This window comes from Metopolophium dirhodum, chromosome 7 (assembly GCF_019925205.1).
Source record: "Metopolophium dirhodum isolate CAU chromosome 7, ASM1992520v1, whole genome shotgun sequence".
Taxonomy (NCBI): domain Eukaryota; kingdom Metazoa; phylum Arthropoda; class Insecta; order Hemiptera; family Aphididae; genus Metopolophium; species Metopolophium dirhodum.
Window position 1 is genome coordinate 22671185 of NC_083566.1, and position 13904 is coordinate 22685088.

General features: G+C 29.6%; 1 long non-coding RNA gene across 1 annotated transcript in view; it reads right to left on the reverse strand.

The window, feature by feature from the left end:
• Positions 1–254: 254 nt before the first annotated feature.
• LOC132949395 (uncharacterized) overlaps positions 255–13904 on the reverse strand; it is a 68312-nt gene continuing 54662 nt past the window's right edge. Inside the window, exon 3 of the long non-coding RNA XR_009665104.1 lies at positions 255–335. This is a non-coding gene — a long non-coding RNA (uncharacterized LOC132949395). The remainder of the gene's footprint in view (positions 336–13904) is intronic.

Sequence of the window (13904 nt, forward strand, 5' to 3'; positions counted from 1 at the left end):
TGTAAAAATGTATAAAAAAAATCAACAAGTGGCTCCATTTACAGCAAAAATTCTATAACTCAATGTAGGTAATAATATTATAATAATATAATAATCGTTGCCGAACGATAATTCAATAATTTAATACAACGACGTGCATTCACCGGGCATTTTATCAGTATATTTACCGTCGCTAGATCCACCCGAATTGTGTACGCCGACACCTTTGCCGGCCACTCTTCCTCCGACCGGCATTATCGATTTCCAGAGGATGACCGCTGGCGCGTAACTTTTGAAAATCCCTACTGCGACCTTCCCCAGCCGCCGCCGCCACCGCCGAATGATTAATCCGTTATCTGAGGAAGAAATAATAACAACAATAATTACGATCCCGAACGTTTCTAACATTAAAAAAATATATGATATTAAAATAATGCGTATTACAACGACGTGTAATTAATTATTTTGTATTATAAATAGTATAATATTATGCATATTCCGAGCACCGCCGAACCGCATAATGTTTCATAAACCGAAATTTGGCTGTGATAATAATATACCTATACACCTACCACATCCGACGTCTCAATATGGTATATGTTATAATATATATTAGGTGTATTATATTAGTAACACACCTCGCACGACCAGGGTCAGATTATTTTCCAATTTTACTATAATAGTAGTAAGGTCGTAGGAATGTTGTACAGTAATATTCAACTAACTTACTATTTGTCAGTTATATACTACGAAATATTTAAACTTGGCTTTGAGAATGTGTCGGTATTATAATGTTGTATACTTGTGTATTGACTATATGATTTTGTTGAATTTGTCTTATATAAGAAATAGTGATGACAATTATAATTTTATTTTATTTTTCCAGACTCTAAGAGAGCAAATAAGATATTTCAAGATGTGGTACAAAATGATGAATTACCGAATAAAACTGTATGTACTGAACAGGTTAGAAAAATGCAAAGAGAATATCAAAATGCAATTACTAAATAATAATAAATGCAAAAGGCTTCAACAATTAGAAACAAACAAATTAAATGTTTTATCGAAGAGGTACAACAATTTTCTTAAAATAACTTTTATTTATTAACTTACTAACTATCTGCGTGCTTAATAACATATTACTATATTAGTATTATTCAATGTTTTTTATATTGAAAAGAACTATTTATTGATAAATTATGGAAATTATATTATTTTAGTTAGCTCATTGGTTTGTGTTATACTTTACTTAAAAAAAAAAAAAAAACCATAAAACGCAAGAATAGTTAAACAATAGGCACTAAACAAAAAAAAAAACGATGCATTATTGTAAACTCAATTACACAGTTAGTTTTATTTTGTAATTCATCATTTTTTTTGTCTCTCATCTTGAAATATCTTATATTTTGCTCTCATAGAGTCTTTGGTGTTGAGCGTGGTGGTGCACTATCTGTACGATGTCGCGTGAAGTATTTCCATCACTGGTGATTCGTGTGTACAATCGAACAGAGAGCGCTTTTCACGCTGGAATTTAGTATTTTATTTATACTCACATCCATTATTATCACCGCTGAGAGTATTATAGGTAATACAATATTTTAATGATTTTTTTTCACATTTTACTAGGTATACTTAATCACTACAATTTGCAATAACGGCCTCAGTGGACGTCCCTCGGATGCTTGAATAATAAATGTATTAACGGAGATACATTTTTATGCCTATAATTTTTATAATTATTTCAACGTTAAGGTCTTCGAGATATAAATTGTTTTGAGAAGTTTAAAAATCTATAATTGATACCCATAATCACCAGTATTTAAATACTCATTTTGTAATAATTCATTTTTCACATTGACCTGCTGGGTATATTATTCGCGGTAGGTTTCCGAGTAAACATAATGTATATAGCATAATGTACACATAATGTTATCACACTGCAGCAACTATTTTTGTTTTAGTAAATCCATATACAAACTACAAAGTATAGTCTTAAATATTGAAAGTTTGCAGTACGGATTTGAGAAATCCCGAGTGACTGCTAAGTTGTGACCCTCCAACCATAATAGTTAATACATTTGCTAAAGGGAAAGCGAGAAAAAAATTGTTATAATTTGTTTATGTAATGCAATTTTATTGAATAAAACTAAATTAAATTTAGAAAAAGTTTTCGACATTATAACTATATGATAGCTTAATAAACTTATTACCCACTAAATCTATGTTAAAGTATTGTAATGCACATTTAAAATTGACCAAATTAGCCATTTCAGTTCTATTTGTTTTGTGTCAACACAACATCAGGCATCAGGATCATCAGACAATTAAAAATATAGATGATAATCTTTTGGAGTCTCCAAAAAAAAGTCATTCTATACTTCTTCACATACCTGAAATACTAAATAACGTGCGAGGTAGTCAATAAATGGATGATATAAAGAAGAGAGGGGGGCTGGGGGGGCTTAAAAATGAGTGCCCCTGGGCGCCAAAAAGCTTAACACGACCTTGTATATTTGTAATACATACCCGGTCGTTGATAGTATTATCTACTAATGCATTGTGTTGATACTAAAATTGTGGACATTTTGTGTTTGAGCGAAAACTGAAACTATATCTCAATATCTCACATATAATATCCAAACACGTCTATAAGTATATATATATATATTATAATATTATATATTATATATATATAATACTGTATCCACATGGCTTATACATCATTTACGTCACTAATTTTCCAACCTGGGAGTATATTATACATATTATATTAGCATACGTATTATACTACTATACAAACTACTGATGTATAATTAATTCCTTAAGGCTTAAACTGAGCTAATGGATTTCCGGGAAGGTGGCTTTTTGTCATGTACGTGAAATCGCATAAAACACCTTTGGCGTGTGGAGAATTTCAATTAACACTATTATTATATTATCATTTAAAAACACTACAGAAAGAAAAAATATCGTTCTACCAATATAGATTAGATGAAAAATTCAAATAATATTGTTATCCGCAATTATCTCGATCAACAATATTTATGAATTGATATAAAAAAAATGATTGCTGAAATCCAACACATTAATTAAAAACAATTTGCTATAAGACATTTACTTACTTCGGATTTGATGGATCTATAGTTAATATATTTTAATATATGATATTTCTATATAACCTTTAAAGTAGGTCGGTAAAAATTGTTACTTAAATTCATCATTGGTGACTTAAAATTATTTTTCCCATATTATTTTTTAATCTCATATTTGTTTGAAATTTAAATGTACGAGCACCTAAACTGTTCATTGTATACACTACAATACACATTATAAGGGGATGGAGTGGCCGTTCGAACTCGGCCACGGGTGGCATTTTTCTTCGGGCAGTCACGGTGTCCGGAGAGAGAGGCCGCCATCCCCCACCCGGGCATGGCAGATACCTACCGGTGCCCACTTAAACATTCTGCCAAAATTAACACATACGTGTTCAAAACCTACAGTACCCTCCCCCACCGTTCCACAGGCTAATGACCTCAGTTCTCAAAGCCTCAACCCCTAAAAAAAATACACATTATAATTATGGTGACCAGACGTACTCTTTTTCGTAGGACAGTACTCTTTTTTTGAAAATATTATGAGCTAATACAATAATACATGTTTATGATTATTATAATTTGGTTATTAATTTATATTTTGACCTAAAGCATTCTGATCAGTTGGTAACATAGTTAATTCAATTTGTCAGGTACTGTGATAGTGATTCATATAATTCATAGATTAACATATAATTAAAGTTTTGTGTTTATTTATTTAAATTATACACTTGGTATATTACCATTAAAAATTAATTTATACTTAAATTTTAAAGTATTTTCATCATAAAGACTAAATGAGTTGACATTATAATTTCTAATAATAGGCTTTTATAGTTGATAATAATAATAAAAAAAATAGAGTAATCAGATGAAAGAAAACAATTTTTATAGAAGGAGATGACCAATGGTCAATGGACTATGGTTTATGGGCTATGAAATGGGTAAAATGGGTAGAATAGTGAATAGACAAAGAAGGATCTAAGTTTTAATATGTACTTTTAAAAAAAATGTATACCTGGTCACCATAATTATAATACGATTATTTTTTAATTTATGAATTATGAAATGAGAAAATTATTTTTTAAATAATAGTTTATTTTGGCTGTTATAATAACACGATTTAATTTGTTCACAGTTACCGTTGAGTTTTTATTAATGTTTGAAAGTTATAAATATACATGCATTAGGTACAATATTAAATAGTTGCAGGGATGGGCAGTACTCCGATTAAATTAATTTAAAATAAATAATGTACATTTTGTAATTTGGAGACAGAAAAAATAAATAAAATAATTTCAGTAACTTATAATACATAAGATTAGAAAGCATTTTAAATTTTGATTATTTTTTGAAAAATGTAAATATTTTGCAGTTAGTATTTTTCTCAGAAGTTAAATGTATTTTGTATTTACAGTAGGTATCTAGGTGACTTATTTTGTATTATGTATTTTGTCCATCCCTGAATAGTTGAATTATTTTGTCCTTGAGACGAAATTTGTACGTATGTATTATACGCACATAATACCCAACTATTGAATAGGTCCATCTCGTCGTTAACCATCCCAAAGGAGTTCGATATTATAAATATTATGTACCCTACGTCGTTTGAGTTCAAGGCGATCCTGAGAATCGCATATAATATTATATACTTACTTAGAAATAAATCGTGTAAATCTATACGCACCCCGCGTGACCGCGTTTCAAGTAGCATAGTATATATTATAATGGAAGTTAATATAGAAATATTATCAATTCGCGGACTGCGGTGCATCTAATAATATATTTTATCAACCGTCGCCACCATGGCACCGAGAAAATGCCAAAAACACAAAATCACTTATATTCTCAAATGATCTATTTAGATTGAACGACCACTATTAAATTCACCCAGATGGTCAATATATAATGTACGTTATGTCATTAGGTAAACAGTATCACGTTCGCTAGTTCGGACGACGTCCTTTCGTATCGAGTGGCTACATAAATATTGAATGTTCTGCAAGTCTTAAACGTCTCAATAGCAGCCTGCTTAGCCTGGGTTTCGATTACGTAGATTATCCACGGTACCAATAAAATATATACAGAGGACCACGACAATAATTATTTGTAATGCTATATATTAGTGTGTCAGTGTGATTGCGGCATATGTACCAAGTTTGAGACTCCACTCACAATAGAGTAAACTTACCAGTGGCGTGTTCGACTTTTTTGAAAGGTGGGTTATGCGTCTTTGACTATTCTCAGACCACGTTGTATAGAGGTTAGCTACTTTCATTGCTTTTCATTGTTCTATCGTATATTATACCAAATGGTGATATGACACCCTCATACCCCCCCCCCCCCCCCCCCCCGTGAGCAAGCCCCTGGAAACTAACCATTGACATTGGCGGTATATTGCGGGAACTAGGCTATATGAAATAATATTATGTTAAAAAACGATTGTACTATACGGGTAGAGGTACCTGTATGTCCTATATATCATACACGAAATATACGTCTACTAACTGGTATTTCGACGATTCTGCTGCAAGTTGTTGTAGTTGTTAGTTTTTACAACCGTCTGATCTTTTTATCCGTTTGTTTATGAACGACATTTTTTCGTAGGTAGGTACAACTCATCGATCGTATAAATCGCGCGTAATACAGTGTGGGTTATTTACTAAACTTTTGAATATTCGATATGAATATATATACAAATATATACATAAATAATGTGTTGTGTACATAAAAACGATGGAACCGAGAAAATTTCAGAACACCCATTGAAAATATACTATCTCAGAGTAAATAATATATATAAAGTATAGGGACGTCCGGATAAGTCACGATTTTCAGAAGGATTTACGCGCACAACACGAAGATGATAAATGCATATATTATATATACGTATAGGTATCCACGTATCCAATTGAATTCGTTTCCTGAGGTGCACTGTAAAATGTAAATACTAAATAGTCGAGTACCTATATAGTACATAATATTATACTATAATTTATCGCCCAATTTTTCAACAAACCGACGGGAAAAATAATTTTCATCGCCTCGCATTTTGAGTAATGGCCGACAGGTATTGGGATTCCGCCGTGCGTAACGTTATGCGTATAAAATATATATAAAAAAATAATAAAATACGTTTTATGGTCAATGGTGCTGTAGAATATGCTGTATCGCGTCGTTGATCGGACCCCCTTTTAATATTATGCTGTTAGCGCGGAATGCGATATTTGTGAAAAATATGTAATATCCGCACGTGATATCATACGTATTGTCGTATTATTTATCCTCTCAATAATGCCCAATCTCCAGCCAGAACCGTTCTACCGCTAATGTTTGACTGCACATATTTTATAATTTAATCCCTTCGCCCAAGCTGCAATCGTAATCTAGTCGTGTAATGCACTGTTTGTAGCCTATACATACCCGTGGTATGGTGGTAGCAAATCTAGCGATTTAAATCAGATAAGCAGAAATTGATAGTCTATGATCACACACACTGGATCAACTAGGTTTTTTTCATGGTGTCAGTTACATATTATTGTGCCTTTGAATTGTGGTCGAAATTATTGTCCGTGCAAATAGTTTTCTATTTTTAAAAAAGAAAACCACTAAATTATACTAAATTTGCGAATGGTGTAAAAATGAATGAATTTCTGCTATGTTATAATATTATAAGTAATATTATTATGTATACTAAAATATATATTTATATATATAAATACATACATTACAGAAGGGATTATTAAATGTTAATACAACACAGAAAACCGATAAATGTATAATGTAACTTATTGTCAACGACGGGGTTCGGATATACATAATATATAGTAGTTACATAGGTAGGCGGTATATAACGTAATATTGATTTCTCGGTCTTGTTGTTTATCGCTTTCCACCGTTTTTTTTTTTGTCACTATTTAAGTTTTTGTTCGAAGCTCACACAAACTTTAACCCCTGTGGCCCTGTACAATGTCCACTTTTACAGTTAACCATTAAATAATCGCGCCGGAAATGTCTCCGCAGGTTCTCATCCTTACATTCATCGTGGTCCACCGGTTATCGGTGTCTGATCTAAATTGTATTTTCATTCGGACGACTTGCTTTTCTTCCATCCTGATCGTAGTTATATCATTAAAAAGGCATTGGATATTACTACTTACGTATTCTTCCAGATACCATTCTATCCATATTATCAACTACGTTCAGGAAAAGGTGGACATTTACGCGTGGTTTTTTTTATACATACAGAATGTCTCGTGAGGATATACCCATTACCCGTAGGAAGGACTAGCCGGTTTTTTACTGTTTTACCTAAAAAACTAAAAAAAAATATTAAAAACCGTGAGGTTAATGAAAATAAAATGTTGAAAAGTCAAAATTTTCAAAAAATTAAACTCTATAAAATGGCTATCTTAAATTGTTTCAAAAACAAACAATAAAAATTGCATTTCTAAAATTTTTTACCAATAAATGAAATTAAGACGTTAATGAAGTCCTTGTCTCTGTGAGTCTAATGAAAAACAGATTTATGATAAACATATTATCTCAGGAGATATCTTAATGAGTAAATCCTCTCGGGGCACCCTGTATATTACATATTACATACATAATATATAATATAGTATAATATAAGATAGATGCCGTCCGTCTAAGATTTCCTTTAACTAGGTACTTTTTTTCATTTTATCTGCACCGCTTTCTCGTATGGGTGATATTCGATATATTGAATATATTATGAACAAAGCAATATTTTAAAGATATCGTTTAATACATATAGCTATAATTTTACCGCGTGATATCAAAAACAAATTTTAAAAACCAATTTTTTAACACATAATATTTTGTATTAGTATTAACATTTTTTTAAACGATATAAGTACCTACCAAACTTAAAAATTGTTAGGTAACTAATAAAAATAATCTACGATATTAACTGTGTTCTCAGATACACACAGCACAATTTATTATTTTATTTTATTATTATTTATTACTAGGTAGGTATATTTTCCCAAAGTAATTTTAATGAGATGATAATAATTTTAGGAAGAAATATTGAACATTTGTAAAATTAACAGATGATGATAAAATATGATGACATGCCATGAGATGTGTGTGTGTGTGTTGTAAATCAGGACATCTGGTTATGACCGTAGCGATCTAGTCGCTATTATAATTCAACATAATATCTAACTTTGTAAAACTTATAGTTTAATTGTTTGTCAAAAACATAGTGTAACTTACAGCTTGAACAACTAAATTATTAAGTTACATGACGCAATCGTCGGTGAGTGTGTTCATCGTATTTGATAGACCGATCAAATACGTACATTTTCCATTTTATGTTTATTACGATCATCAACATACTATAATATATTATGTTTTATGTTTTATGACAGTTTAAATTGAATTTACTAGGACGCTATATTAAATTCTCAGAATGTCAAAATCACATCGTACAATACAATACTACCTATATCAAATTGATAATGATGAACGACGAAGATGCATGAGTGTACACCTATCTAACTTTAATATATTTTCTCAAAATGTATAATCATCGTATAGAACTAAAATGTGTACAGTGTTGATGATATTATAAATATTAGGTATGTAATTATTAATAACACAGTACCTATGTTGAATTGTAGACATATAGCATACCTATAGTATGGTTTGCGTAAGGTGGTTATATGTTCTCAGTAGACAAAATATTATTATGATTTGGTAATTTTGGCACTGATTTAAAATACAACGAATGTAAATACTAGTTTAAGTATTTTTATGCAATTAAATATTAAAATTTATACGCCAAATGCTGTAGTGCTGATGGTTGCTAAAAAACCTGTTACCTACTAACGTTAAATTTATTTTACAAAACACTGTAATTTGTGACTGTTAATTGTTATACATAAGTATAATAATACATACATAATATATGCAAAAGAAACAGTACATTTTTATGAATGATCAAGACTCGAGAGCAGTATTTTTGAACATTTTGATTCACCTCATTAGTTATTTGACTATAGGTAGCATAAGTAGGGCTTGTCGTAAAACTTTAATTTTGTGAGCGTTTCATGACCTATATTGGTCAGTATACGATCTGATACGAATATTTATTGCGTAATATAACCTATGGCGGTATTATATATTATAGTTTCTAGGTGAACTAATAAGAAGCACAAAAGAATCGCGGTTTGTTACCGTTTGAAAATTGAGATCATAAGTATATTGTAAAATTAATGATATCATTAAAGGCTTTTAAAGTATTTCGTTTGAACAATGACAATTTTAAATGATAATTATATATTAAGCCAACGCATCATGCTTTGATATTACAGTAACAAAATCTGATTCAAAAGAACATAGTATTTATTGATGCATTTTAACAATTAACTAAACAAATTAGTTGAACTAAAAATCAAAAATTACTTATAGAAGTAGGTGTTTAAAAATGTACAGTCTACGCAAAGTCGCAAAAGGTTATAGAATCTAAAACAAAATATCTACTATAAGATGAGAACACCCAGCAACATAATAGTTAATCAAATTTTATTTTATTTTTCAACAAATTATAATAATCAAATTGTATCATAATGTATTTACAATTGCAGGCCGAATACCTACTTAATTTTTGTAATTTAATATACATTAAGGGATTACAACGAAGAATTAAGTAGAAATAATAATTATTTTCCTTATTTTGTTTTCAAGCACTTAAATCGTGTATTTTATTATATTAAAATATTGTGTTATACTATTTGCCATCAACCGTTATACTGCTCATTTCTATACACCACCGTATACTTTGTATAATATAATTTAATATTAAAATTTACGACCCAGACAATACATTTTATTCGTTAAACTATTTTAACTTTTAGTAACATAAGCTATGCACCAATGGACCGTTACTCTATAGACATACTGCTTTTACAAACATTATTATGGTCGTTTACCATAAGATATGAAATTACTTTTGTCATCAGTTTTCTCCATTTAAATAATTGCATCTGAAATATAATTTTTAAATTTTATCTGTTAGTGGTTCGATATTGACCTTGTTCAATTTATTCAAATGTTCACAACATTATTTCACCTATCGTTTAAATCTGTATAATGCACACATAATATAGGCAATGGATACATTGTCAATACATTTTACATCTGTCATATTTTATGAGTAATATTCACGCTTAATTTTCAGTATTTTTTCTTTTTTTCTTTAGCACTCACGTTATATATTATACCATCGTGTTATATTATACTACCTACGCATGATTGATTATTTTATTTTACTGTGATACGTAGCCCGTCTGGGGACTGGTCCTTTCGTACTTATACCTATACGTAAACGGGGCACGTTTGTTTTCTTTAATAATTTTAATAAATTCAGTTTGAAGAGAAAAAAACCTTTTGTAAAATATATAAAATGTTCACACCCTGGGATCGAAAGGTATCCAATCTGCCGATCCTAACACATGCAGAGCGATTCGTTGCTACGCGTAGGTTTACAGTTTTCAACATGATAAACTATGACAATCCTCGATGCATCGGCACAACAATATATACTATAATAGGACGACTAGGCCATTACCAATAGCTGATAACGTACACATTTTATCGTCCCGATTTACATTGATTAGAAAAGTCCAATTTTGTAAAAGGAATATATTAATATAATAATAGTATTTTATCTTAAAAAAAGTTTTTTTTTTTTTTGATAAAAATTTAATGCTGTGACCATTTAATCACGGTTCTAAACTAAAATATCATAAATAAGCAAGTGTTTTAGTCTTAAGTATATGGGGTTTGATATAATATAAATTGGGAAATATCTCAGTTTGTCACTTTTGCATAATCAAATATTTTGTTGTACTTATATAAATATCAAATATTGCATTTTATTATAGTAGTAAAATGTTGTACACATTTGCGGGATACCAAACTTAAAATGCCTTTTATAATAAATAATAACTGACAGTTAACATTAAATATGATCAATTAGATTTCTTTTGAACGTGTAAGCGTTCAGAAAAACATCATGAGTCGTTGGCAGTCGTTCTAATATTGTGTAGTTAAAAATAAGTATTGCCATGAAAAAAAAGTAAGAAAATGTTAGGTAAATTACAATTTAAATTATTGCCGTCATACGTTTTTCAAATTATATGAGAAAATAAAAACAATGAAAAAAAATACAAAAATTAAGCAAAAAAACAAGTGTGATGAAAGCCAATCATAATATTATAAAATCCATGGTAATAATATCATTATGCTTAAGCTTAAGTATGAAAATTATAGTTTTCTCTGCGATAATATAAATATTGTCTTCGTCGAAAACTGCACTTTGCAGACATAGTGGCGGATCCAAGGCTTCATTTTTTTGTGGGGGGGGGGGGGGGGCAAAAGTACAAAAAGTACAAAAATTGGCTAAACATGGTAGGAAACTACTGCGATTGGGGGGGGGAACAATATCCGTTTTGCCCCCTCTGGAACGGCCACTGTGCAGACACGACGGCCAAGTAATATACAAGTATCTATGATTATACTACAAGAATAGTGAATACACAATATTTTATAGGTCATCGCATATCATTATTGAGATAAATTTATTGTAACAGTCTTCTATAGTTTTGATATCGTACGAACTGCATTCGTTATTTGCTTTTCTCGAACGAATAGCATAATATAGATATTATGGGGGTTGTTTAGATATTTTCTGACATTTTTCTCCGTTCTAGATTTTTGCGACATGCGCGTGTTTGTTTCTATAGACCGAAATGGAAAACGATAAAAAAAAATACGTTATTACGAGATGCTCATGTTTTTATTTTAACCGAACACATTGTTTTTATAACAACAGAGATTATTTTGTAAATGGAGTTTTTCCGTCAATAAATAAAAAATTAAAAAAAAAAAAAACCAACTCACACCTAATGGCCGAACGCGATGTTTGATAAAAATGTCAACGACAGTTTAATATTTTTCATAGTACAGAATATTATGATACATAATAAAATATTTAAATAATGTTAGATAAAAATATGTTTGTGCGATAATGGCCTATTTTGTTTTTGTTTCTTTACATTTGAAAGTGAAATCAAATTAGATTGTATTCTTGATTCATACACTATATCGAGTTGTGGTTGATATCAAAAAACGTCTTGATTTTGTCAAAAAGATCCACAGTTTTATTTTTTTCTGTTTTAAATTTCTTTTGTAAACTATTAGGTAATTTGAATGATTTAAAATGTACGTAAAAATGAAGCTGAAGTTTAAATGTCCTGAAACGTTTTATTTTATGCTGAAAAGTACATTTACCTGATATGTAGGTACCAATATTCCAAAAATTAGATATTTGTTATTTTATTTAAAGGCAAAAATCCGTTTTATACTTTTATAGAGTGGAATTCAATTTAATTTCAATATATAACTAATTGCACTATGAAACATTGTTTACCATATTTCCAGCTAAACGTGAATTTTCATCACTCGATTTCATTTTAAATAATTTGATTTCAGAATCGATTGGTAAAACGATTTTGAGCGGAAATGGCGCATGAGCATCATATTATCTAAGAATATTTTGTATAATTTATTTATATTAGGTAATCATTTTATTTTTCTACTATAGCATTATATTATGTTCCAATACTTTTTGCATATACTATATAATAATTGCTATCATATAAGTTATAATATCGTATATAGACCTATATTATTATTTATTTTTATCAAATTATAACTTGTAAATCGATACCCTACCTTAGAGCTTTGTGGTTAGGATCATGGAATAAATAACTTAAAATTGGTCTAAATAGGTTGAAAAGAATTTAGTAATATATTCGTTATGGTGAATATTATCAAGTCCCTACAGTATATGGTTCTTAAATTTCAACAAAATAACTAAAACCATTATTTTTCATTTAGATATCTAATTTTGTTAACATTTAAACTTGTGCATTTGATAAAAAATAATTTAAATAGTTGAGACTGTATTTTTTATATATTTTAATTGAAATATAAATAACATAAGAAGAAGACCTTGTATTCAATCATCAAGCATGTTACCAAAGAATACAATTATTAACATAACCGAAAAAAAAAGTCAAAATTGTTAAAAAAAAAAAAAACATTGAATATTTCAAGAAAAAAAAAAAATATCATATCTATTAAATGTTAAAATTAAATACATTTTGTAAACAATTCAGCTATTTTTGATTTACAAATCGATTTAGTCACAAACTTGCATTGCCTAAATTTTCCCGTTATCTGTATTTTATTTTTTATTGTTTTGAAAACTACTGCTCCAAAAGGTGATTGACACAAAAGGACACATCATCACTGTTAATCAATACATTCATCTTTATCTAAAATGAGTGTTTTACGGTTTTTTATTATATTTTTTTTTTTAATCAATGGCGTTCTTCTTATAACGATATGCCCTTGGAGATCAAAAATTATTTTGATTAAAATAACTCACACATACGTAGGTGCTTTGCGAAAAATTACCTTAATTGTTTTGTGGGACACAAATAATTTTTACAAGTTTTTTATTACAAGTTTTATTTTTAGGTATAGGTACAACTGAATGGGTTCTGTAGGAGAGGACTGACATAGTTTTGAAAATCGATTCGATCAAGTGAATACTTGTAATTGGCTACAAATGTAGCTTCATCAGGTCTATTTTACCATACTGTTCACCACTACAATGTTTATTATTGCTAGCTATGCAAAAAAACTCTAATCATCAATAGCTGCACCATCGCATATTGTTATTTCGAGGCAATACAACCTCTCCAGGGAAATACTCAAAGTGTTGACTTTTGCTTT